The 25179-nt window shown below is 47.5% G+C and overlaps 1 long non-coding RNA gene across 1 annotated transcript in view; it reads right to left on the bottom strand.

Annotated features, from left to right (window-relative positions):
• Window positions 1–25179, bottom strand: part of LOC135907232 (uncharacterized) — a 185663-nt gene that overhangs the window by 13564 nt on the left and 146920 nt on the right. Inside the window, exon 3 of the long non-coding RNA XR_010565942.2 lies at window positions 11670–11960. This is a non-coding gene — a long non-coding RNA (uncharacterized lncRNA). The remainder of the gene's footprint in view (window positions 1–11669; window positions 11961–25179) is intronic.

Below are 25179 nucleotides of genomic sequence, written 5' to 3'. Positions count from 1 at the left end.
CGAACCGAAGGGGATGGGGCGACAACAAACCCACCCCGCGTGCGTTTAGTGAGGGTTCAACTGCTGACCGGCGATAAGGTCCACGCCTGATCGACCGTGAACCAGGGGCATGAGACGGGAGGGGACGTCGTACAACACACACACTCAATTTAATACAATGAAATCATGCGCGAGAAATAATGAAAGAAAAAGAACATACAACTTCCAGTAGTGGGTCCTAGCTCGCGGAAGGCGTGCGGGTCATACAACACACGCCCTGACGCCACTCGCGCGACACTAAGCCCACCACGTGGGAAATTTTGCACTCGCGAAAACAAATAAAATACCCGACATAAATACAAAATACAGGCGACAATAAATAGGGCAAACGCTACACTAACAGAACATACAAGAATAAACACTCGATGGCTAAATAAACGAAAGATTAAACGCGATTGAAAAAAAGAGTCCGGCGGAAAGTTGTGAGAGCGGCCTGGAACACGAGGCTTATCTGGGGCGTGCTTGCCGAGATCCCGATCTGAAGAGCGTCGGGCTGCTGGTACCTCGCTGCCGAAGATCCTGACGGACTTGCACCGTCTGTCGGTCGAACGGTGAAGACTTCGGCCTGGAGGTTTCAGCCTGCCGACCGCATCTTCAGCTGTCTCCCGGTGCACGACCCCGCTCCTTCGTCCTCCAAGCTGCTCTGCCGCTCGCCGAGCCGCCTCGTCCCTCCGCCGCGCTGAGGCGACACACGTGACCAAACCGGTCTGGCGAGTTCAGGGACAATAGGAAGCTTTCTTCCCCATCGCCGTGCAAGCGGCGTTGCTGCTGCTGCGGCAATGGCGGCCATCTTGAGACGGGCGCGGGCATGCAACTCTGTGACATAAGTACACGTGTCAATATATATATATATATATATATATATATATATATATATATATATTGACACGTCTCTCTATATATATATATATATATATATATAGAGAGAGAGAGAGAGAGAGAGAGAGAGAGCTGCGGTAGAGGAGCCGCTATATAAATACAGGAGAATGAAGAAATACGTTCTCTGCAACTACTAAAATGATTTTGATTAAGTTTATCGCTCTTAAAAGGATAGGTTATCTAGTAACGTTAGGCACTGAATTTTCATTGAATTCGAATTTTCTTGAGAGAGATTTTCGATAACTGGAAAATTTCAAAAGCTCAAGTATGAAGTGTACCAATTTGCAAGTCAGGAATAAAATAATCAAACGTTTTCTGTGAACTATATCTTACAATACACCTAAATCTGACAAAATTCAATACATAATTTGCGTATTGCGCACAGTTCTGAATTGTTTCGCTAATTTGCGAGCAGCCCAATACATTCATAAACAATGTAGCCACTTCATGTAAGTTGTGAATTTATATAGAAAACGTATCTACTACTTATGCGTGCGCTCTAACCCAATCGTTAGAGCATTGTGCTACTGTACACGAAGACAGAGATTCGATTCCGCTGTGGGTCATGCCTTTGTCCTGATTTAAGTGTCGCGAGAAAGGAAACGCCTATCAACCTACCGCAAAGCGGAAATAATGAGGCAACAAATGCTTCGCATTGGTAACTCTGATCAGAGCCTAAAGTTCGCATCGGTGGGAGGACACGCGGCTCCGTCGGTGGTTTACACTGCGTTGTGTGCTCTCTCTCACTCTACCTTAGCTCATGTTGCTCTGATCGTATGTTCAACGGTAGTGCGTGGACTTGGTGGGAAACAGCAATGTGTAGACTACAGTGCTCTTTTCCAGAAACTGTCCAACGCAGAATACCTCTTTCAATGCGGTAACAACAAAACATGGCTGTGGCTTAGGTAAGGTTAAGCCCAGGATGCGAAGCATACTAGCCTTTATTTTAGTTGTTGAACCACTGTTTAGCCTGGTGAACTGCTGTTGCTTGGCTATATTTGGTTCGGCTAGACGAAGAAACAACTCATGCATTACTGCTTCGCCTTCAAGAGTGGAACGCGACAGCGTTCCCGTCGACCCGCCAAGGAGTGTAAGACAATGGGCTACAGGGCAGCGACTACGCGCCCCGCATTGGACGCGGTGAGCGTCGAGCAAAGCAGCGTTCGGCGCGGCAACGAAATGTGCGCCTGAGCAAGAGACGCACGCCTTAGAAACAGCTCGTTTCTAAGGCAACACCGCATTCACTAGAGGCGCTTTTGTACCGCTTCGAAGTATCGTACTCGTGGCTCAGTGGTAGCGTCTCCGTCCCACACTACGGAGACCCTGGTTCGATTCCCACCCAGCCCGTCTTGCAAGAGTTGAGCCAAAGCCACTTCTCCTCTGTCGTGACGTCACGGTGTCACGTGGTTTCATGGCGACACCGCCGCGCCTGAGGAGCTGGGTTGAGCTCTCGTAATATGCTTCGCATAAAAAGGCGAGCGTCTGCAACAATATGTGGACATGAGACGCAATTACAAGCGTCAAGTACGCTTCGCACATCAATGACAAGATCTGCTGCAACAACGACCTTGATGTATACGCCCACTTCGATGCAACAAAGCCACCGTGCTCAGATACGTGTGCCGAAAAAATCTGAAGGAACTTACGCACGTCTTATGAGTTGCGAAAGAATTAATTTCCAATTAAACGACGCTAAGTGGTCCTTCGATGTTTGCGCTGCGAGTAATGTACCACAGCGGTGCGTGCTGCCCGAGCCAGCAAGCAGCAGCAGCTGCCTGCGGTGCCAACGCCGCATGCAACCCACGTCCTGCGCGACGAGAGACCGAGGGAGCAGCAGCGGCCAACGAGGCCGGCGGGCGCGCGCGGCAGCCAAGCCCAGAGGGGGTGAGGGAGAGACACGGACCGCGCCGGCTTCCGAGAGCGATACGGCGGACACCCGCATGGCACGCCTCTACGCTGTCTCGCATGGCGTGATTTTCAGTCAGCGACACAGCGAATTCCGTCGCTCAGCGACCGCTGCGACGACGTGGGCACTCCGCGACCGGATTTCAACAAGGTGGTCACGCCGTCGCTGAATCGCAGCGGTCGGCGCAATGTGGGAGGGGCAATGTGTGTGACGAAACAAAGCGCCGTCAGAATAGGCACCTTCCTGTTTTACCACGCGTTGGTAGCTTTGTGGAGCAATGTCGCGTGCCAGTTCTAGCTATGTTTTAATAGGGTGTACCCACCATCGCCTGCGGCTTAGGAGCTTCATAAAGTTTTTTTTTTCTTCCGCTTATACAATTCGTTTAAAAGGAGAAGCTGTACGCTATCCAAGTCGGGAGGAGGACGCTGATTCAACATGAGTCTAGCACTCACTCGATCGCCACCGTCGTCAACCTCTTCATCACTATACAAATTGTGCCATCTGCTTATACATCCACACTCAACAGTAGCTTGTTCTTCTGCAAAAGCAAATACTCAACCGGGAAAAAAGTTGTGCCATCCATAGTAACAACGAAACTAGAGTTTTCTAAACGGAACTACCCCACCGACGACGCAGAAGCCGCACGCTCATACTTGAGGTGTTGTGCAGCGTCTCACTCACCGCATCTGCAATCAGCGCTTTTAAACGTTAAAAATGGTGTACTTATTCTATTATCGAATAATAATAGGAAAATTCGAATATTTCACTAGTTTTGATTTTTTATTTAACGATGCATGCATGGAGACTTCTTGAGCAGGGGGCAACCTTGCGAATCGCTGCGACGAAAATCGTGCTGCCGCACACGTATGTGAAAGCTGTCAGCGAAAATCGCTCTGCGGCGTGCGCGGCAGAAATATTTTTTTCGCCCCAATCCCGCCATGTATGTGAAACAACCTTCACGCGACTGCCTCGCCAACGACAACCCACATTGCCCCACGGCGTCGCGTCCCCGCTGTAATGGCTGGGGTCGGGCATGAAATGGATGGATGCTGGCCCATGCCGTCGTCCAACTTATCCACGCTGAGGACGTTGTTGAAGAGAGAGACTTGTTCTCATCGAGAACGAGGAATATGGGATTTATTTACAGTATATACATGAGAACGTTAGAGTTCATCAGTCTAGCATGACTGAAAGAGAATGCACACTCAGCAGCCACGTGACGGCTGCTTATAAACACTCTGTCCTCCCTAGATCCCTAGGTGAGGGAAAAAGGTTGCTCAACCGTCGACCAACTCGGAGCCTCAAAAGTCATCTTAGCCGACCCGCCTTTGAGGGGGAGGGTTTGCCCATTCACTTCCGCACAGGTTTCACTGACCACACGAAGGTGAGAGGGTTTTCGCAGACACGGGTCTTGCCCTGCGCATGCGCCGCTTGGTCCAAGAGTTGACCCCGCAGACAGTGGCGGCCGCGTCTGTCCATTGACCGACGACTTCTATGACCCGTGAGACAGTGCCGCAAAACACCTGCTTCCAGGAGTTCCACCGCTTCAAACAAACCGTGATGGTGACGGCGAATCCACTAACAATACTTGGTCCGCCGACTGCGTGTAGACATCCCGGCGCCGAACGGCTGGGGAAGCGGCCTATGGTGGTCCTTACAAAGCAAGTCGCCGCAGCAGACATGCCGGTGCCAACGGGCGGTTGACTAGGCGCATTGTTGTTTTCCCAAAGCGAGTCATCGCAGTGGGCCGGGCGGGTTCCAAGGTCTGGTTCTCCGAATAACGCCGATCCCGCAGCTGCGGCTGGCTGGGAAAATTTTGTAGGTCGGTACCCTTGCAGGCTCTTCGTAACACCGTATTTACTCCGTCGAGACGCGCTGGCGACCTGGCGTCGCGACGATGCCCTCTGCCCACACAACACGGGAGAGTTTTAGCTTGTCCGGCAAACGCAGGCAGACTGGGCGTTTTATCGGATGGGCGGGAGGCGTAAGCGTGAGCGGCTCAAGCCCGTCGCACCTCGTGAGTGAACACGTTTGAAGGCTGACTAAAAGTACTTCCTCTGCAAGGTTTACCATGGTGGCGGAGGGTCATATTCTTAATAGAACAGCTATCACTTGAAAGAATAGCCCAAGGTTGGTTATGATGGGATTTGTGCGTGCCTGTGTGCGTGTGTTTGTGCCAGTCTGCCTCAAACACATAGGCACTATGTTTTCTGCAACCAATTTCAATGACCATGTACACAGTAGCCACACATCTCACTACGTCCAAGCACCTCAAGAAGAAAGCTGCATCACATAAATTTATCTGGCGTGATTATAACGTCGTTGCGTGTTTAAAAAAAGGGGGGGGGGGCGGGGAGCACCAAGCTTGCAAGATCACAAGGATATACACTTGCCTCGTGGAAACGCAACCACCAGTGGCGCGCGGTCCAACGCAAAGGAACGTACGATCGCTACAACGCGACAGATGGCGACCTTCGATGTTCAAATCTGTCCGCAAGGGCAGCATGCAATTGATGCTGGTGCCATGGGCGGACACTTGAGGTTGCCTCGTCTGGACCCTTTTGCGAGCCGAAGATTACTGGGCCATGGTCCCATACTTCACAGTCTTATAAAGCAATGCTGGCGTTACTTCATTTTATGAAATCTACGAGCCTCAGTGACTGACTGTAACGTGATGGGCAGCCCCACATGTTCGCACCGTCTAATGATTTCTTCCGTACCCCGCTTTTCCTTCTTTATGTCACTTAACTCCCTCCCCTTGACCTCCCTACGTACTACTCTTTCGCGTCGAAGTATCCCTAGTGCACACACTGACATTTTTTCTTCCACAAGTGGTTGCCAGTGGGGCTACGCGAGGCGCTTGACAAGTTGGATCAACACCTCGCGTCAGATCCTCCTATGCTACTTACTGCCAAGCGCGAGTTTCTTATTGCTTCTGGTTAAGAACGCGAAAATTTTGTACCGCGCTCATTCATGGGGAGGGCACCTTTGAAATCAGTATCGACACCACTGTGAAGTATTGTAAAGGCGGAGCTGAATTCAGCGCGAGAAAAAAAAAGCGTTTCTCGGACTGCTCTCGGTAACGTGTTCGGGAGTTGAAGAGTTGACGTTCTCCTGGAAAAAAATGGAGGACGATTAAGCTTCGCCTTTAGGAGTGGAACTCAATAGCATTTAAAGATCCCTGATTGCTTGTTACGCTTCCCGGCAACTGCAGCTTATGTAACCGTAATGTTTATCGGGGAACACTGGTGGTCAACGCTATGCCCGGAGGCGACATTTCTGGTAGAAACGCGGCCTCTTGCGTGGGCCGATCCCTGAGGTAGTGCGCAGCCCCACCAAAATATTTGCATCATTTTCAGTTTTCTGTTATTTTTTCGCGCCTTTAATATATTATAAGTCCGAGAAAATTTAACACAAGAAACATGTGCTGCCGGTGTTTAGTTTTATGACGTTTGTTTGTGGGCTGTCATTCTTGAAATTCCGAGGAATAGCATTGTCAAGAACGTAAGACAAGGGGCCCTATAACGTAAAACTATTCTAATGTGTTTCTGTTCCAATTTCCTGACGTAATATTTACGTAACCGCCGACCCAAATACGTGGTTATTATTACCCGCAGCGTTGTCGGAAAAGCCCAATCAAACGCTTTCCTCGTTTGAAGGAGGTCACTTTGTTCGCTTTCAAAACAAATAAAATTGCCTACGTTGAGTGGTATTTCTTATCTAATTGGCTGACAAAAGGCGAAGAGCACGCTCAAGTGGAGAGGGTTTCGATGGGGCCGAGCCAGTGCAGTGAAAATAGATAACCGGATAAAGAGGGTGGTGCTGGCGTATACAGTTTGTCCGCTTCCCATTGTCCTTTGCGACCAGCTTGCGCTGGCTGAACGAAAAACGCGGCTTCGTGCAACGGAAGGTTGAGAATGCCGCTAAACGAGACCCTCAGCCGAGAAGAGTTGACAGAGCGACGTCGTAAACGCGCCAAAAGAGCTTGATAACTTTACACGGCCACGCAAAAAGCCTTATTATACGCAAATAAGCCCATGCTCTCCGGCAGGTGCGAATAGCCAGTGCCTGAGCGATCGACCAGCAGCCACCTTCTGTTCTTTTCGAAACGAGGCAATCTCCGGCGATTCAAAAAGAAATTCAGTTTTCTTTGGCATAATATTGCATTTTTAACACGTACACGTCACTTTGACGCGGCGAGTTCTCTTGGTTTTGTGACGTCGCGTGATAGACAGGCGAAGTGCGTGCAGCCCGAATACTTTTGACCAATAGCCGAGGGCTAATGGCGAAAAGGCGTAGAATGAGACATATTTGTTTTTCCTTTTTTCGGCCATATCATGCATAACCAGTGTGTACACGTCATATCAAATGTGGAGCTTTCGTGGGTTTTATGACGTCGCGTAAAATACAGGCGAAGTGGGTGGCTCAAAGATGCTTTTTACCAATCGTGGAGGGCTGGTTGCAGAATTGAAATAGAAAAGGTTGGAATAGCTTGACGTTACAGCGCCCAAGGTATGAACAATCTTAGTGATACAATGGTGTGGCAATATTTATTTTATTTGTTTTATGTACAGAATATTGGAGCCGGAAAAAGGGCAGCGCATACAAATATTAGTATTTAACAAGGTCACATACCTTGCAACAGAGAGCGGTAATAAATGTAATAACAAAATATGAAAATGAAAAGGTACGAATCGTACAAATATTGGCAAATAGCAACATGAAGTGGAATGTCAATGAAGCGTAGCAATCAACGCAATGATATATAACATTGTCTACGCACTTGAAACACAACCAAATTATCAAAAGTGTGTCGCAGACACAGATATTTATTTATTTATTATTTATTAGTATTACCCTCAGGGCCAGAGGCATTACATAGGGGAGTGGAACCTACGGGAAAAAATACGCAATACTCATGTTTGTTCTGTTAATACAACGTTAGCTAAAAAGATGAGATGACAGCGGGAAGCAACAAAATTCAAGGAATTGTCCAAAAACAAATATAATTACTTACTTGGTTAGTTACACTGGAAGACACTTGTGTTTAAAACATTATGAAACTGGGAATTGTGAGCAGTGGACGTGACTGATCCCGGAAGGTGGTTCCAGTCCTGTGAGGTGCGGGTACAAGTGATTGATAACATGTTTGCGTTAAGCACGACATTATTCCCACCTTTTGTGCATGATCGAAACGCGGGGAAATGTATGATGGAGGAAGAATAAGGTCGTTGTGTAGGGCGGGACTGTAGTATATTTTGCGAACGAGAAATAGGCGAGAAAACTTGCGGCGACAGGCGAGTGACGCAAGCTGTAGGGACTCTTTCATTAAAGTGATACTGGCAGTACGACTGCAGTTTCCTAGAATAAAGCGAACATAGTTATTTTGGACAAGCTCGGGGGCAGAGGTTAATATAGCAGTGCTGGGGTCCCAGATGGAAGAGACATATTCAAGTTTACTTCGGAATAAATATTTGTAAGAAGTTTTAAAGAAACAGGAGCAGATGAAAAATTGCGCCGGAGGTAACCTAACGAGCGGTTTGCATTGCTAATTATTTTGCTAATATGAAGAGACCAAGAAAGAGAGGAAGTTATGTGGACACCTAAGTAGCGATAGAATGTCACAGATTCGAGAACGGAATTTACGAGTAAGTAGGAAGTGAGGCACGAAGTTGTACGGGAGATTACGCAATACCTTACATTTCGTTGTGTTGGGCTCCATCAGCCAGACTTTACGCAGTTAGATATGCAGTTGACATCGCTTTGAAGTACCGTAACATCATTTTGGTCAATAATGTCTCGGAAGACTACGCAATCGTCGGCGAATAAGTGAATGTTATAGGTCACGTATTGCGGCAAGTCATTAATATAAATGAGAAACGGGAGAGGGCCGAGCACTGAAACTTGCATGCCAGAATGAACTGGCCTCAACTTGGAATTAAAAGTGTTAGCAGACACGAATTTTGAGCGTCCGGTTAGAAAATATTCGATCCAGGAGAGAAGTTTCCTATCAATGTTCAATTTACTTAATTTAAATAGAAGTAAGCTGTGGCGAACATATCCAAAAGTTTTTGCGAATTCTAAGAAGACAGTCAGATACAGAGCGACGATCAAGAATTGTATGTAGCTTGTTTGTAAAGGAAGCCAACTGTGTTTCGCAGGAAAGATATTGGCGGAAACCATGTTGGGGCCTTCGAAAAGAACGAGTTGGCATCAAGGAAATTAACAATGTTTGTGTAAAGGACATGTTCGAGGACTTTACGCGGGATACCAGTTAGTGAAATCGGGCGGTAGTTTTGGGGGGGAGGGGATTTTTACTTCCAGATTTATGAACTGGAACCACCTTTCCGAATTTCCAGTCAGATGGCAGTGTGGATTCATCAATTGATTGTTGGAATATTTTGGATAGCATAATACTAGAGCATATTTTGGTACTTTTGAAGAATTTAGCATTGATAAAGTCAATTTTTGGGCTTGAGGATGCTTTCAATGCTTCGATAATTTTTTTGATGCCAAGGGGTTGAATAATTATTGGATCCATTGTTGGAGAATCAAAACACTGCACGTTGGGAAGTGTTGTAGACGGGGTTGTAAGAAAATTACGGCAAAATACGTCATTTAACACCACAGAGCAGTCGGCAACTGGAATCGCATCGCCAGAAGAGTCAAATAACGTGATTTCGCTGTTATGGTTGGGGTGAATGGTTCGCCAAAACTTTTTGGATCATTACTGAGCATAGTTGGCAGAGTATTTTGTAGGAAATTATCATGAGAACATTTCAGTGCGGAGACATAAGCGTTATTCACATTCACATATGCATGCCACCGCTGCTCGGATGGAGAATGCTTGGCAGAGCGATAGAGCCGCTTTTTTTTTTTGTTGCGAAGTCGTTTTGAATGCGAGTTGTGCCAAAGTGCTTTTGAATGCGAAGAAATAGCGCGCATAGGTACATGCCTGTCAATTAGTTCATGTACTTTTGTAGTAAACATATTCCAGTTAGTTTCGCTAGTACGGCTTTCAAAATCATCTAAGTAAACATTAAGAAAGCTAGACAGTTCGTTATTAATAGCTTCAAAGTTGACTTTGCTTCAATTACGAAGAGACTTTTTCACTCTCTGGTTTAGTTACTGACAGTATTTTACTTCAAAACAGAGCGCTAAATGATCGCTAATACCTGGCAGATACGATAAATCAGAGACCATATCAGGACAGTTCGTTAGTATAATGTCAAGCGTATTTGCCGTATTCTGCGTTAGCCTTGTAGGTTGAGAGACAAGCTGATAAAGAGAAAATACCGAGCAAAGATTTATAAAGCCAAAGCTTTCTGAAGAACCGGTTTCAAAGCCGGGGGATCAGAAGACCAGGAAATGTTGGGAAAGTTGAAGTCTCCCAGGAGAAAAATGAAAGTGTTAGAATGACGTGCAATAATGGTATCAATGGCAGCATGTAAATGGCCAACAAAATTTGCGCAATTATTGGGCGGACGATAGCAAATCCCAAACAAAAAGCTTTTATGACTGATATAAGCGTGCGCCCGTACAGTTTCTAGATTAGTTTGAACAGGAATATAGGATGACGGAATATCTCGCGAGATAGCCAACATAACACCGCCTCATACAAGTGATTCACGGTCACAGCGCTAAATGCTGAAGCTAGGTGCGTCATGAAATATTTCGTTGTCAGTAATGTTTGGGTGAAGCCAGGTTTCAGTGATCGCAATGGTAACTGAATTTCACGTGTCAACAACTGATTCAAGTGACTCATGCTTATTATGTATGCTTCTGACATTTGCCGAAACTACAGACACACTGGGTGCCGGCAACAAACCACCACGTCCCCTCGCGCTTACCTATAGTGATGATTCGCCAGTCAAGTTTGGCGCTAAATTTCGCGATACTCGGCTAGATGAATCACAGAAAATGGGAGGGTTTAGCTCTTCAATGCTGCTGCCGGCTGCGTCCTACACATAGCGTTTATTGTGAACAATGAGCTTGTTGTGCCGCAGCTGGAAGTTCGGTGAGCCGGGTAAACCTTTCGCGAATTCAACTCGCTTTCTTCTAGCATGGCGAGTGGCGGCAGAAAAGTCTTCGGCAACTGACATTCTATCCTCTTTGAATTTCGACTGTAAGGCCAGCACATATTTTCTCTGGTTTTAAAAGAGGTAAACTTCATAATAACAGGCCGACATTTTGATGCTGTAAATGTGCCTAAACGGTGTGCGTGTTCGATCTCGGATTCTGAGATACTACTGCCCATCGCGGTGGACAACACGGCAAGCGCTTTCTGCTCGGTGTTGCCATGTTTCATGTGCGTCAGGAATATTATGTATAATCAAGTTTTCGCAACTGGACCGATCTTCTAGATCGTCTATGCGATTCTGGATTGAAGCTTGCTCTGACGTCAGGCGCGTGGCTGTATCCTGCACGGCATCTGTGTGATAACTCATGGAGCTAGAGTGGTTGCTTTTACGCTCAAGAGTTTCAATGCAATCAAGCATGTCGATGAGCCTAGTTTCTAATGTTTCTTGGCTAGACATGATTGTCTTAATATCCGTTATTGCAGTAGGTTGACCCAATAGTTCTTTGATAGTTGTTTGATGCTGTCATTCGTCTTTTTCAGCATCTCCATCATGACACCTATCTACGCTTGCCCCAAATCGCTTTCGGTTTGAGTAGACAGAGTGCGGGCTGGACCAGGGTTATTCTCAATGTCCCCACAGCAGAGCAGCAACAAAGAAGAATCAACGCAATTCCACAAAGTTTCACAAAGCACCCGTGGGCATGGGAGCACTACCAAGCAGCGGTCGTCCGACCTTCTAGCGGAGATAGAAAAACGGTTACACACCTGCGGAGCGTAGAAAACGAAGGGATTAGCCATGCTTCCGCGATGGCTGCTCTCATGCCCACTGAAAGCACAAGACGGCCAGGCACATAAATACGGGGTGGGACATGATTCCAGCGTCGATCTTATCAACTTAATACCAGCGAACTTGATGATCCCAGGCATGAATTCGTTGAATGCGCGCGCATCTTCCAGGTGGTAGTGCTGCGCGGGGCTTTCGGTGGGCGACACTGTGAAGGGCGGGATGGCGGACGGCACAGCGACCACGTAGTAGACCAGCAGGTTAACGAATGCCTGCGGGGCGTAGGAAACGAAGGGATTAGCCATGCTTCCGCGATGGCTGCTCCCATGCCCATACGCAAAGGAAAAAAAAACAGGCATTTTACGAAGCTGTTGCAGCAGCAGACGAGACACAAGAAAACTAATAAATGGACGCATAAATTCCCAGTAAATTAATGCCACTTATGACAAAGACATCAGTTCTAAAACATCAGCATTAGACAGCTGTGAAAACGGTAGGTTATTCCAATCTGTTAGGGTGCGTGGAAAGAACGAATATTTGAAAAAGTTAGCTCGGGTGTGATGAGATGTTAAGAAGTCGGCGTGGCGACGCCGTGCTCTACGTGCTGTGACTGTTTTCAAATGAGAATCTAGGTCTATAGACAAGAAGTTCCTGTATGTCATACAGCAAGGCGTGGCATGTAGACATAACTAAGTAAATACGGGAATTTTCGTTCACGGGGACGCGGGCGCCTGACGCCAATGCCGACGCCGCATTTTCTGAGACACAGGGCCCTTAAGACTGTCGCGTTAATATGTTCACGTGGCGTCTCACTCGCCGAAAGCTACGTTTCCCTCGTATGGAGGCACTGATTCCTCAGGATAAAATGCTCTGAAAAAAACAACGTATTAAAGGGTTGTCTCAAGAAGTATACCATGTAAATCAAAGTGAATCATGGAGAAATGCCTCCAAAATGTCGCGTGCTTCCAAGCAGCGGATCGAATTCGCCATAGTTTGTTACCGAAAGCTGCTTGCCATTACCTTATAGTCAACCTCTACAGTATCAAGGTTGGCTAAAACCCGCTTAGACACCTGCCTGACGTAAAAGTGAGTGCGAGTCCTGACTCTCCGTGCCTTATCACACAGATGCGCTCAAAACCTTTAAAAAAAATAAATAAAACCTTTTAGAAACACCACGTCGGAAAAGAAGGCAATAAAGTCGAAGGCATGCGAGATTGTGGATACTTTTATTAAGAAGAAATTTTAGCAAACGCCGCGTCAGGTCTTTCTGTGCACCTTTATTCGGGCAATGTCAGTGGTTTCAGGCGCGATGTACTAACAGCGGGACCATCAAACATGTCATGCAGTACAGCGCCGGTATGTCGCGACTAAGCCGTAGCTAAGTAAGCGGCAAAACGCTTCTTGAATGTTTTGGACTGGTTCGTTGCTGAAAAGGACTGCGGCATTACTGCTGCTGAACGCAACACCCTGGAGCGCCCTATATATACCGAGCATGTGTACACTTGAACGGCTGCTCATCCACCGGTGTGCCTGGGTGCAATCACCTCGACTTATGGTGCTTTCCACCAACTACATAAAGTCCGACATTCTCAAGAAACGTTGCTGTCGGCGACAGCCCGCTTCTTCAATCTACACGCTGTTTTTTACTTTTGGCGGGTGAATTCTCTGCCATCCATAGTCATACATATCTATAGTGCACTCTGCCGCTGACTGCAACAATGTCTTCTACTTGTTCTGCCTATACCACTATTTTGAAAGGAACGCTTTTGTCTTGTTTTTACTGTAAAGAGAACAATCACCATGGAAGAAACTGTTCGGCAGCAATTGTGAGCGCATATGCAAAGATGTCAGCTGCAAAGCGTGAGGCTTGGATTGGTCCACCTCGAAAACGTATCGCAAACTGTCAGCCAGACACAAGTTCAAATTGTGGTCAAGTTTCCTTTGTCAATCCTTTTTTCTGCGGTAGACAATAAACTGTATCAACTGACGACAACGGTTACGACAACGGTTACGATAACAGTTAACGGTTAAGTTTTAAAGTCACTGGGGCAAGAATGGCTGATAACGTCAGTGAAATTCCGTTTTCAATTGTATTTCTGTCTAACAAGTATGATACCATAATTTCTACATGGAAACTAACCAAGCGAAGCTAGCTAGCCGAACCACAGACTCAAGTGGCTTCATTACCTTCAACTGTTGTCGCTCAGACTGAGTTGCTGGAAAAAGTGAGGTCTAAAGTATATTATCTAGAACAGTATATTAGAAAGCCTAATATTGAAGTGCATGGTCTAACGATCAGGCCTAATGAGAATTTAAGGCCTTTCACGGGTGAGTTCGCGCAGCATTAAAGGCTATCATACTTTCAACTTAGTATGACCCTTACTATACATCACCTGCCCAGTAGGACTGATTCCATTCCGCCCATACTGGCGCAGACTTGCGTTCTTGCAACAAAAGAAATAGGTTTGGCGCAAGGATCTCAGGTTTGGTTCAAGCAGGGTCATTCCCGCGTCTTTATGTCATTCAAAATTTGATGCGTCACAACAAGGATTAGTTCAGAATGGCTCGTCTGAAATGAAAAAAGAATATAACGTGCGTTTGAACTATAAATGGCAAGATTTTGGCCAAGAAACGTAAAGACATACTAAAAAGATTTTGCGCCAAAAACAACACACACAAGAAGACGACGGTCGGAAACACGACGATCGGGAGTGCTGCTTTCTGGATAGAGTGAACTGCCTTGCCAAGAGTGTCACGTGGACTGAACAGAACTGCTCTAAAGACCCTTTGCGTTCTCTAGTGAAATTCTTCAAGGATAATGAACTCAGCCTTCCGCAGGCAAATAAGGTAGGCGGCTTCGTAGTATTGCCTAGAACCATGTATACAGAGAAAGCAGCACAGGCGGTGAAGAAAAACTTCGTGGCTGGGAAAAAATGTCAAACGAGAATTAAGAGCAAAGCGAGTGAACTTTGGAAGCGCCTAGATCTGCAAGGACTAGCTAAAGATATAACTCAGAGTGAGAGGGGGCATTAAATATTTTCTTTTCCGTTAAAACGCATAAACCCAAAGCTCCATTCCGAACCATTGTGAATGAAGCTGGTGCCTGGTAGCATTGCGTGAGTAAGTTCCTTCAGGGAAGCTTGAATAGCCTCGTTATAACTGATCCTTTTCGTACAAAATGTTCAGGGGATGTAGCCCATTTTTTGGAAGAACAGAATGACATAGATTGTGCTTTTTCTATTGATGTAGAAGGTCTTTTTTATTCAGTGCCCTATCCGGACCTGCTTGCCTCTGTAAAAAATTACAAAGACGAGAGCGGTCCGTAGCTTTCCAAAACGCCGCTGGTATCACTGTTGATAACTTTTTTAGTCCTTTTAGAATTTTATCTCCGAAGTACTTTTATCTTGTTTGACGAGCAACCTTACCAGCAGAAGAAACGCATATGCATAGGCTCTTGCATAACCCCTACACTTTGCAATATCTTTTTATCATGTATCGATCGCTCTCTACACGATCATTTTAACCATTTTATTAATGACAAAGTCCTTAATATATTTCGTTACATAGACGACTTTTTAGTGGCTTTAAGCAAGCAGTGCTCCGTGTCGAATGAGGCTACAGTGAGCAGTGTTTTAGATGATTTAGGAACCTGGGGAAAGGGCTATGTTTTACTTATGAGCTACCGGATAATGGTTTGCTTCAGTTTTTAAATTTACAGCTAAAGTTTTCAGATGGGCACATTTGTTGCGCTTACTCCCTTCGTGCGCAAAAAGGGCTCCTGCTGTACAATTCGACCCACTCAAAGGTAGTGAAAAGAGGCATCGCCAACCTATGCCTGGAGTCATCGCCCCGAAGTCGTGTGTGCATGAGAGGCAAGCCAGTTTTTACAAACAGTTGGGCAGGCTCGTTGCAGCTGGATTCCCTGAGTCAGTCTTGGTCCGTGTGGCAGAAACGGTTTTGAAGAAGCTGAAGGCTGGGGTAAGCAGGGTAAAGCCGAAGAAAAAAGAGTGACTTATAGTGATCTCCTATAGCCATAAAGTCACGCACAGCCTGAAAAAAGTGGCTAACCGGTATGATGTACCGGGGGTGTTCTCCGCTCCCCCAAAAGCTTCCCCAGCTAAGCCGTCACATAACTTGCGAAAGCCAAACGCTTGGCTGTCAGAAGAAGCATGACCAGCGCTTCGCAAAGCGTGCCACAAACATCTTATATGAAATTCCTCTGTCCTGCGGTAAATCCTACATTGGGCAGATGGGGCGTTGTGTGAACGACCGGCTTAGGGAGCATGCAAAAGGTATAAAAAATAATGAAGGTGAGCGACTTGTGGATCACTGCAGGGCTTGCACCGATTGCTTTCCACGGTTCCGCGATGCGAGGATTTTGGGTAGAGGCAGGCCTCAGACATCGCGTGAAACATTGGAAGCCTTTTACATCAAGAAAGCGGGTCCGAACTGTGTTAGTGACACTTCGGTTATTCTTTACGAGGCTGTGCTGAAGTTTCAATCGCGCCTACTCTGATAAGACTTTTTACTCCATGTTGCCTTGTACGCGTGCACGGTGTTTTCCAGGGCTATGTTTGTCGAGTGCTATCACCCTCATTAAACAGTTGAAGTAGCGCCCGTGGTGTCGTCGTGTTTCTTCTGTGAGTTGTTTTTGGCGCAAAATCTATTTAGTAGGCAAGATCACCAACTAGCCAAGCAGTTAACTCTTCTAAAACGTAAAGACGCATCCCTCATCTGTGTAGAGAGGGAGTCGGATCTGGATAAGACATGCTAATATGGCAGACGCTGGCTCGCTGACTTGCAATAATTTTGTAGCGGTTTCCAAGGTTTTGGGTACTTACAAGGGTGATTTGTACCTCATATGTTAACATTCGCAGCTTTCGAAAACACTGGGAAGATTATTGTGCAATCACGTCAACTACTCGCTCCTGACTATGATGTGTTTGTAATAGTAGAAACTAATGTGACGGTAAACTTCCACAGGCATTGCGCATCACCAGGTTACAGGTTATTTACCCACACGCCTCAAGTGAAACGGAAATAGGGGAGTTCCAGTATATGTTTGGCATACTTTGATCATAACAGAGCTAAGTTTTACCTTTCACCAGGTTGAAGTAATTGCCCTCCGGAAAAACACGCCTACCTTATCGTTGGTTCTGTTTGCTGTTTATTGACTTTCTTGGTTCAACGGATGATTGTTCCTAGCAGAAATCGATCGCGCACTGTCGACTCAGTCACATTAAAATTACGTTTGCTTGCTAAGCGAATCAATATCGACATCTTACGTCGTGCAGTTAGCTTAGTTGCAGATTACCTTGATAGGTTACCGAAATTGGCAGTGCACACTACTATTTAAAGAACAATGCGGGAAGAATAGTTACCTGACCGCTTACTGCTTCCTGCATTGACCACACAAATATTCGTTCGCAAGCTTTCATCTTGCAATCTGCTGCCGTCGAAACAAAACTTTCCGATCATTACTTTGTTGCTCGTTGACTCGGAAATTTAGCACATCTGCCTTCCACAACCCCGGCGGCCTCCAGTAAGAAATAAGTTTCCATATGTGGCTCAAAAACATTTTACACGCTAGTACGTTCCTAATAAACTTCCTGCTTCACAGGTGCCAGAAGGTTTCACGTGGGCACGCCAAGAGCGATTTATTTTGAAATAAAATCTGGTTGCCCACAAGGTTCTATACTCGCTGAATTGTTATATGTTATAGCAACGGAACAGTATTTGCGATGTCAAAGAGGCGAGCAAAGTGAAGACGACGACGACGATGAGAGGCTAGCGCGGGCTGTTACCTCTTGGCCAAGTGCGGTGTATTGCCTAGTAAATATACTTGTATATAGCTTTTCGTCGGCATCTTACAACGAAACATATCTGGTAGAGGTGGACGTTCTCCGCACCCCGTCACGGAGCTTCGCAGTGGACGGTACGTCGAGCCTTCCTTCATGGCTCCCGGCGACGACAACTCCCGGCTCCGACACCTGCTGCCACTTCGACGACCTACATCACTCTCCCCGCTCCCCGTGATCCTGGTGTATTCTTGGGGAAAGATGGGGAAGACGTCAAAACTAAATCAGCCTGTACGAACACGTGAGCCGCAATAACTGGTGGGACCCTACAATCATGCTCGCCAATGTAGTCTTTTACCTCCGTCGCACACCTCGAGTTTGGTTTCGGACGCACGAAGATGAGCTCACCAGTTGGGATTCACTTAAGCAAAAGATCCGAGACTTGTTCGGCAACCCCTACGGTCACCAACTTGCCGCGCAGAAGGCGCTTTCCGGCCGTGTGCAGACGTCAACAGAGCCCTACGTCACGTATGTACATTCAGGACGCCTTGGCTCTTTGCCGTAAAGTTGACGCACACATGACTGAGTCCGACAAGCTCTCCCACATCCTCAAAGGCATTGCCGATGACCCCTTGAACTTGCTCGTTTTTAACAACGTGGCGACGGTGGATGCAGTTATCAAAGAGTGCCACTGCCTGGAACTCACTAAAAGACGACGTATCGACCAGCAGTTTGCCCGTCTGCCCAACACCCCAGCGACATCTTCCTGTGCCGACGTTCCTCGTCCCAACAACAATGGCGATGCTACCAGAATTGTCCGGCGTAAAATCAAGGCCGCCAATCCGGCTGCCTTCGACTCCAGCCCCTCCAATGCACCTGCAGTCACGGTTTCCCTGATCCAGGCAGTTGTCCGCCAGGAGTTCGCAAGCATGGGTCTTCACACCATCTGCTCGGCCCATCGCCCCGATACCCATCCGGCTTCTTCGATTCCGCCCCATCCCGCATCTTCTTACCAACCACGTTTCCGCAACACGCCTGAATGGCGCACTGCAGACGACAAGCCCATTTGTTTTCACTGCCATCGAATCAGGCACATTTCTCGGCACTGTCGCAGTGACCGGAGTTCCTCGAACCGGTCTACCTAAACTGCCTACTCTCGCCCCCCAGGTGGCCATTCTCGTCCCTATGTTGGCCGCTCCGATAATGCCGTCACAGATTCTGCTGCGCCGAACCGCCCCTATTATCGTTCTCCTTCGCACCAACGACGACAATCTCGCTCCCCCCAGCCCCGTCGCTCCTATTCGCCGACTCCCTTCGGACGCCGCACCCAGCCAGAAAACTAGACGATGCAGCGCCTCGAGGTGACGCTGCATCGCTCCCTACACCGCCAAATACTCTACTGACGTTGCCCACTTATCTGAACCTTCTTGACTTGCAAGTTGACGGTGTTTCTGTATCTGCTCTCATAGACACTGGGGCGCATTTGTCGGTAATGAGCGCTGACCTTGTAACCGGCTCAAGAAAATAATCGCGCCCGCCATGACGCCTGTTGTCCGAGTCGCCGATGGCGGAACAGGCTCTGTAATTGGTGTGTGTGCCGCTCGCGTCTCATTCACGGAACGCTCCATTATCATGCTATTTACAGTCATCGCCCACTGTCCCCCCGACGTCATCCTCGGCTTAGACTTCCTCTCCGCACATTCTGCTCTCATCTATTGTTCCGCCAGTACTGTCCGCCTTCACCTGCCTGTTCCGGATCCCGCTGAACCACACCCCAGTCACCTCAGTTCCGTCGACTTCGTTCGCTTGCCACCTTCGGCACTGACTTACGTTGACTTCGTGTCATCCCCACCAGTCGCCGACGGTCACTGCATCGCGGCTCCGATGCAAGATGTTCTCTTTACAGCCGGGATCACAATACCTATTACAGTTTTATCTATTACGGCGAATTGCGTCTGTCTGCCAGTGGTCAATTGTGGCTTGACGACACAAGTGCTGCCACGCGGGATGTTCCTGTCCCAGCTTTACTCATTCGAGGATCACTCAGTAGGATCTATTGCAGTAGACGACAATTCAGCCGATCCTCCTCTACCATCCCAGTCGGCAACTTGTACCATCGCCGACTTGCAGAAAATGATTGCGCCCGACTTGGTGTCCGAGCACACTCGATAGCTCTACCGCGTTCTGTCTCCTACAACGATATTTTTTACTTTAATGATCGTCCTTTCGCCCAAACTGCAGCTGTTAAACATCACACTAATACCGGCGATGCTCCTCCTATTCATCGCCGCCCGTATCGAGTATCACCGACTGAGCGTCAAGTTATTCACACCGAAGTTCGCAAAATACTTGCCAAGAAGATTATTGAACCATGTTGTAGTCCATGGGCGTCACCCGTTGTGCTGGTAAAAAAGAAGCATGGCTCATGGCGCTTTTGCGTGGATTATCGGTACCTTAAGAGGGTTGCCGAAAAGGACGCGTATCGCCTACCTCGGATTGATGACGCCCCTGACTGCCTCCACGGTGCTCGCTTTTTCTCCTCTATTGACCTTCGCTCCGGCTACTCGCACATTGCCGTGAACGATCTCGACCGCGAGAAGACTGCCTTTGTAACACACGACGGTCTTTATCAATTCAAAGTGATGCCGTTTGGTCTATGTAACGCTCCTGCCACATTTGAACGCATGATGGACTCCCTTCTTCACGGTTTAAAATGGTCCACATGCCTGTGCTACTTGGACGACGTTATAGTATTCTCCCCAACGTTCGATATGCACCTCCAGCGCCTCTCAGAAGCCCTGGACGTTTTTCGGCGAGCCGGTCTGCAACGGTCTGGCATCGAAGTGCCAATTCGGCCATCGCCAGATTACCGTGCTTGGACATCTCGCTGACGCGACCGGAGTGCAACTGGACCCAGGCAAGATCTATGCTGTTACGCACTTCCCTGTTCCAAAATGCGCCAAGGATGTGCGCAGCTTCATCGGCCTTTGCTCATACTTCCCCCGTTTCGTGATAAATTTTGCGGCCATAGCACGACCACTAACCGAACTTTTGAAGAAAGACGCCCCTTTCCAGTGGAGCGATAACGAGGCATCTGCATTTTCGCTTCTAATCAACCTTCTCACAACGCCTCCAGTTCTGGCCCATTTCAATCCTTCTGCGCCTACCGAAGTCCGTACTCATGCCAGCGATGACGGAATTGGCACAGTACTGGCACAACGCCAGCGCGGCCACGACCTTGTTATCGCTTACGCCAACAGGCTCTCGCCCGCGGAGCGGAACTATTCGATCACTGAGCGTGAGTGTCTGGCCTTAGTTTGGGCGGTTGCGAAGTTCCGTCCATACTTATATTTTTTTTACCATACCATACTTACCATACTTTTGGCCATACTTTTACCATACTTATATGGCCGGCCCTTTTCCGTTGTCACAGACCATCACGCGCTTTGCTGGTTATGCTCACTGAAAGATCCTACACGAAGAATTTGTCGCTGGGCTTTACGCGTACAAGAATATTCGCACTTTGTCGACTACAAACCTGACCGAGTACACAAGGACGCTGACTGCCTGTCTCGCTACCTGGTAGACGAGCCTGACGACGCCGACAGTATTACCGCCAACGGCATTTTGTGTGTGTCTGCCTTCACTAACAACGTCGATGAGCAGTACCGAGACCTATCGCTGCGAGCACTCATCGAGCGCCTGTGCTCTACGCCTACCGACGCATCCGTTCGCCGATGTGTCCTCCAGGGTGGCATTCTGTACCGAAGGAACTTCCTCCCTGACGGCCCTGATCGTCTTCTTGTCATGCCGAAACATCTACGACAGACTGTGCTCTTTGAGATGCATGACGCACCCACTGCAGGACATCTTGGGGTAACCTGCACGTACGACCGCGTCCGGCGCCGCTTCTATTGGCCTGGTCTCGCTTGCTCCGTACGAGGCTATGTTGCTGCCTGTGATCCCTGCCAGCGTCGGAAAACACCTCAGGTGTTATCTGCCGGTCATCTCCAGCCGATCACCGTACCTGTGGAACCGTTCTTTCGTGTTGGATTAGATCTCCTCGGTCCCTTTCCCACGTCATCCTCTGGGAATAAATGGGTAGCCGTGGCAACTGATTAGGCCACCCGATACGCGGTCACGTGGGGTCTCCCTACCAGTTGCGCCACTGACGTCGCGGACTTTCGCTTGCGTGACATTATCTTACTTTATGGCGCCCCGTGACAGCTGCTTACTGACCATGGTCGTAACTTCCTTCGAACGTTATCGCCGACACTGTGCGTTCCTGCTCCATTCAACACAAGCTGACTACCTCATACCATCCTCAAACCAATGGCCTGACAGAGCGGTTAAACCGTACTCTTACCGATATGGTGTCCAAGTACGCTTCTAAGGACCACCACGACTGGGACATTGCCCTTCCTTACGTCAAATTAGCCTACAATTCTTCCCGGCAGAACACCGCCGGATTTTCTATATTTTATCTATTGTACAGTCGGCAACCGACCTTGCCCCTAGACACGGCACTTCCTCCTGCTGCGGTCTCAACAAGCGAGTATGCGCGCGACGCCATTGCCCTCGCGGACCATGCACACCAGCTTGCCCGTACTCGACTGACGGCCTCGCAAACCACTCAGCAGCGTCAGCACAACGCCCGCCACCATGACGTAGTTTTCGCCTGGTGCGCTCTTGCTCCTGTGGTCGCCCTCTCGTCACGTCGGACTTTCAGAAAAGCTCCTTTCGCGATATACAGGGTCCTACCGCGTGCTCCGCAAGGTGACACCTGTGACGTACGAAATTGCTCCTGTGCGTTCAACGTCGTCCTCTACTCTGGCACCTAGTGGTGTTGTGCACGTCAGTAGGCTCAAGGCCTACTACACTGATTCCGAGTCCGGCGTTTAGCTGCTCCGGAACGGTGCTTTTGCCGCCGGGGTGAGTGCTACGGAACAGTATTTGCGATGACAAAGAGGCGAGCAGGGTGAAGACGACGACGACGATGAGAGGCTAGCACGGGCTTGTCCTCTTGGCCAAGTGCGGCGTATTGCCTTGTTATATACTTGTATATAGCTTTTCGTCAGCGTCTTCCTTCGTAACAATATTTATGAGAATGGCCTTGCTGGTATGGTCCCTGTTGGGTTGTGTCAGTAGGCACATGATGTTATCATTATAGCTCAGTCAGCTAACTATACGCATGCAATTACTTCCTTACAAGCAGTGGCGATGAAGGCTATGGATTGGCTCTCCTAATTTAATCCATGCTATTACGTCTAAGACACACCTCATTTGTTTTCGCAACACTCCGAAAAATCTAGGCGTCGATTATCCGTTCGTGCTACACAATTTAAAGTGGTCTCCATGTCTGTGTAAACCATTAAATTACGTGACTTCTGCAAAATATCTCGCTTTGTACTTCAACAGTGATCCTTTCTGGAGCTCCCATTTAGAATATGTGTATAAACGATTTCGTGCGGTTACATGCTTTGAGTTATAGTGTATTAAGGTGCGGCATAACAGTATATGGTCATTGCGCAATTCGTTGGTAGACAAGGGTCAGCTCTATGCTTCCTTCTATTTTTAAAAAAAAAACATCAGCTATGATTTAAACCTTAATGCCAAATGTGAGGCTTTCAAAACCGTATTTATGCCGTACTTTAATCACCTACTATTACAAACTGTTGTGCTCAGACGCTTGTAGGAAAGCAACTTCATGCTAATGCACGTTCCCGCACTCTATCTAGGACACGTTATCACCCAGGACAACCCATAAAGAAGAGACTCAACAAGCACTGGCGCTAACCAGCCACTGCTTTATTCTTCTTACCATAGCTCATGTATAGACCCTTAACCACTTAACCATGCATGCGCACACAACACAAGACATAGAACTACGCATGTCACGCCAGAGCCAGTAAAAGAAAACGTGCGCACAAGAAATTATTTTTGGCTGAGTACAGGCACAATGAGGTACCACTAGTACAGTAGTCTGCTGTTTTCTTTATGTGGAAAGCCTCCAAGGCCTGCCGCGCGTGCTCATTTATGCTTCAGCCGAGAATCGACGTCTCACCAAATCATGGTTTACAATTGCGGCAAGAATTGAGACGTGCAACAAGATGTGCACCTTTCTCTGGCTTATTATTTTGTTTTTGCTCATGTTCCCTAAGTCGCTCACTGATATATCGCCCTGTCTACCTGACTTGAGTCTTTCCATATGAGAAAGAGAAGGCATAAAACACACTGTTGGTGCATGGGATGTGGGAGATTCTGTACCTGAATGACAATCAGTCGCCTCAAGGAAAAACTTGTATTTTTTCTCAGTGTTTTACTTTGGTGACAAATCTATCTTTTTTTCTACTCTATGGAATATTTTAAATGTGAAAAGTATGTCAATCACATTTACGGTTGGCTCTGCTGCCTGCCAGACACTGCTGCTCAAGCCCTATGTGGAGAGCAACTTCAACGATTGTTAGCTTGGAGCTTTGGAGTATGCATAGGCGTACTTCGAGCAACCTCAAGTCCCTTAGTAATTGCAGGGACACCCCATGCTCCATTTCCTATTATTAGGACGGTTGAAACCTGTCGACACTGCTTTCGCGTTTCACAAAAGGCACCCGCTAGCAATTGCAGTTATTTCGAGAGACAGGGCAAGAATCAGTGTGGTGATTCAGGCGCACACAAATCTACTACCACATCACACATTTTGGCTCTCAAATATCTCCTACCCGCCATGGCGACTCGTCACCCCCCAAAATTAAACTTCAGGTTAAAGGAATTATTCGCAAACGAGACATGTTTATGCTTGCAGCACAACTACCGTTATACCAGATATACTTCCGATACCCTGGTTAACCCGCCGTGGTTGTTCAGTGGCTATGGTGTTTCGGATGCTGTGCACCAGGTCGCGGAATCGAATCCCGGTCATGGCGGCCGCATTTCGATGGGGGCGAAATGCGAAACCACCCGTCTACTTAGATTTAGGTGCACGTTAAAGAACTGCAGGTGGTACAAATCTCCGGAGTTCAACACGATGGCGTGCCTCATAACCAGAAAGTGGTTTTGGCAACTAAAACCCCATAATTTAGATTTTATTCAGATACCCTAGCTATATTCAAGCGTATACAGATTGTTCTTGTCAAACAAGTTTTTCTACAGCTACCTTTGTCATTACAGAATAGAACTTAATACAGACGTTTAAACTATCTCAAACGGCGTTATCAAGAACAGCAGAGCTTTGTGCAATATTGTCTTTGTTACATAGATAAACTCAATGCAGAAAAAGAAAAAAAATTGGGTCATCCTTTTTGACTCGCAGCCAGGTTTGTCGTCACTTCATGGCGACATCAGCAATTCGAAAAACATGGCGTTAGTTTATGAGACACGAAAGGGACTCAAAAGCAAGTGAAGAAAATCGCACAATAATGTTACAATAGCCTAGCCATTGCAATACCATTAGATACCTAGCCATTGCAATATCCCTGGGAATGTTTCAGTAGACAAGGCAGCTAGACAAGCACATACTCACTAACTCCACAAATGGTCTCCCTCTAACAAAAGGCGCATTGCGGCACATACTGAGACAGATCTCAGCCCATAGTTGCAAATCGACATGGTTTGATCAGAACTCTAAATTTGCAGATTTATTTCACATTGACCCTTCGCTTCAATTTAAAATTCCGTCCGCACTAGATACAACCAG

Source organism: Dermacentor albipictus, chromosome 1, assembly GCF_038994185.2.
Source record: "Dermacentor albipictus isolate Rhodes 1998 colony chromosome 1, USDA_Dalb.pri_finalv2, whole genome shotgun sequence".
Classification (NCBI taxonomy): Eukaryota; Metazoa; Arthropoda; class Arachnida; order Ixodida; family Ixodidae; genus Dermacentor; species Dermacentor albipictus.
Note: the sequence above shows the minus strand (reverse complement) of the source record. Positions and strands in the feature narration are given on the sequence as shown.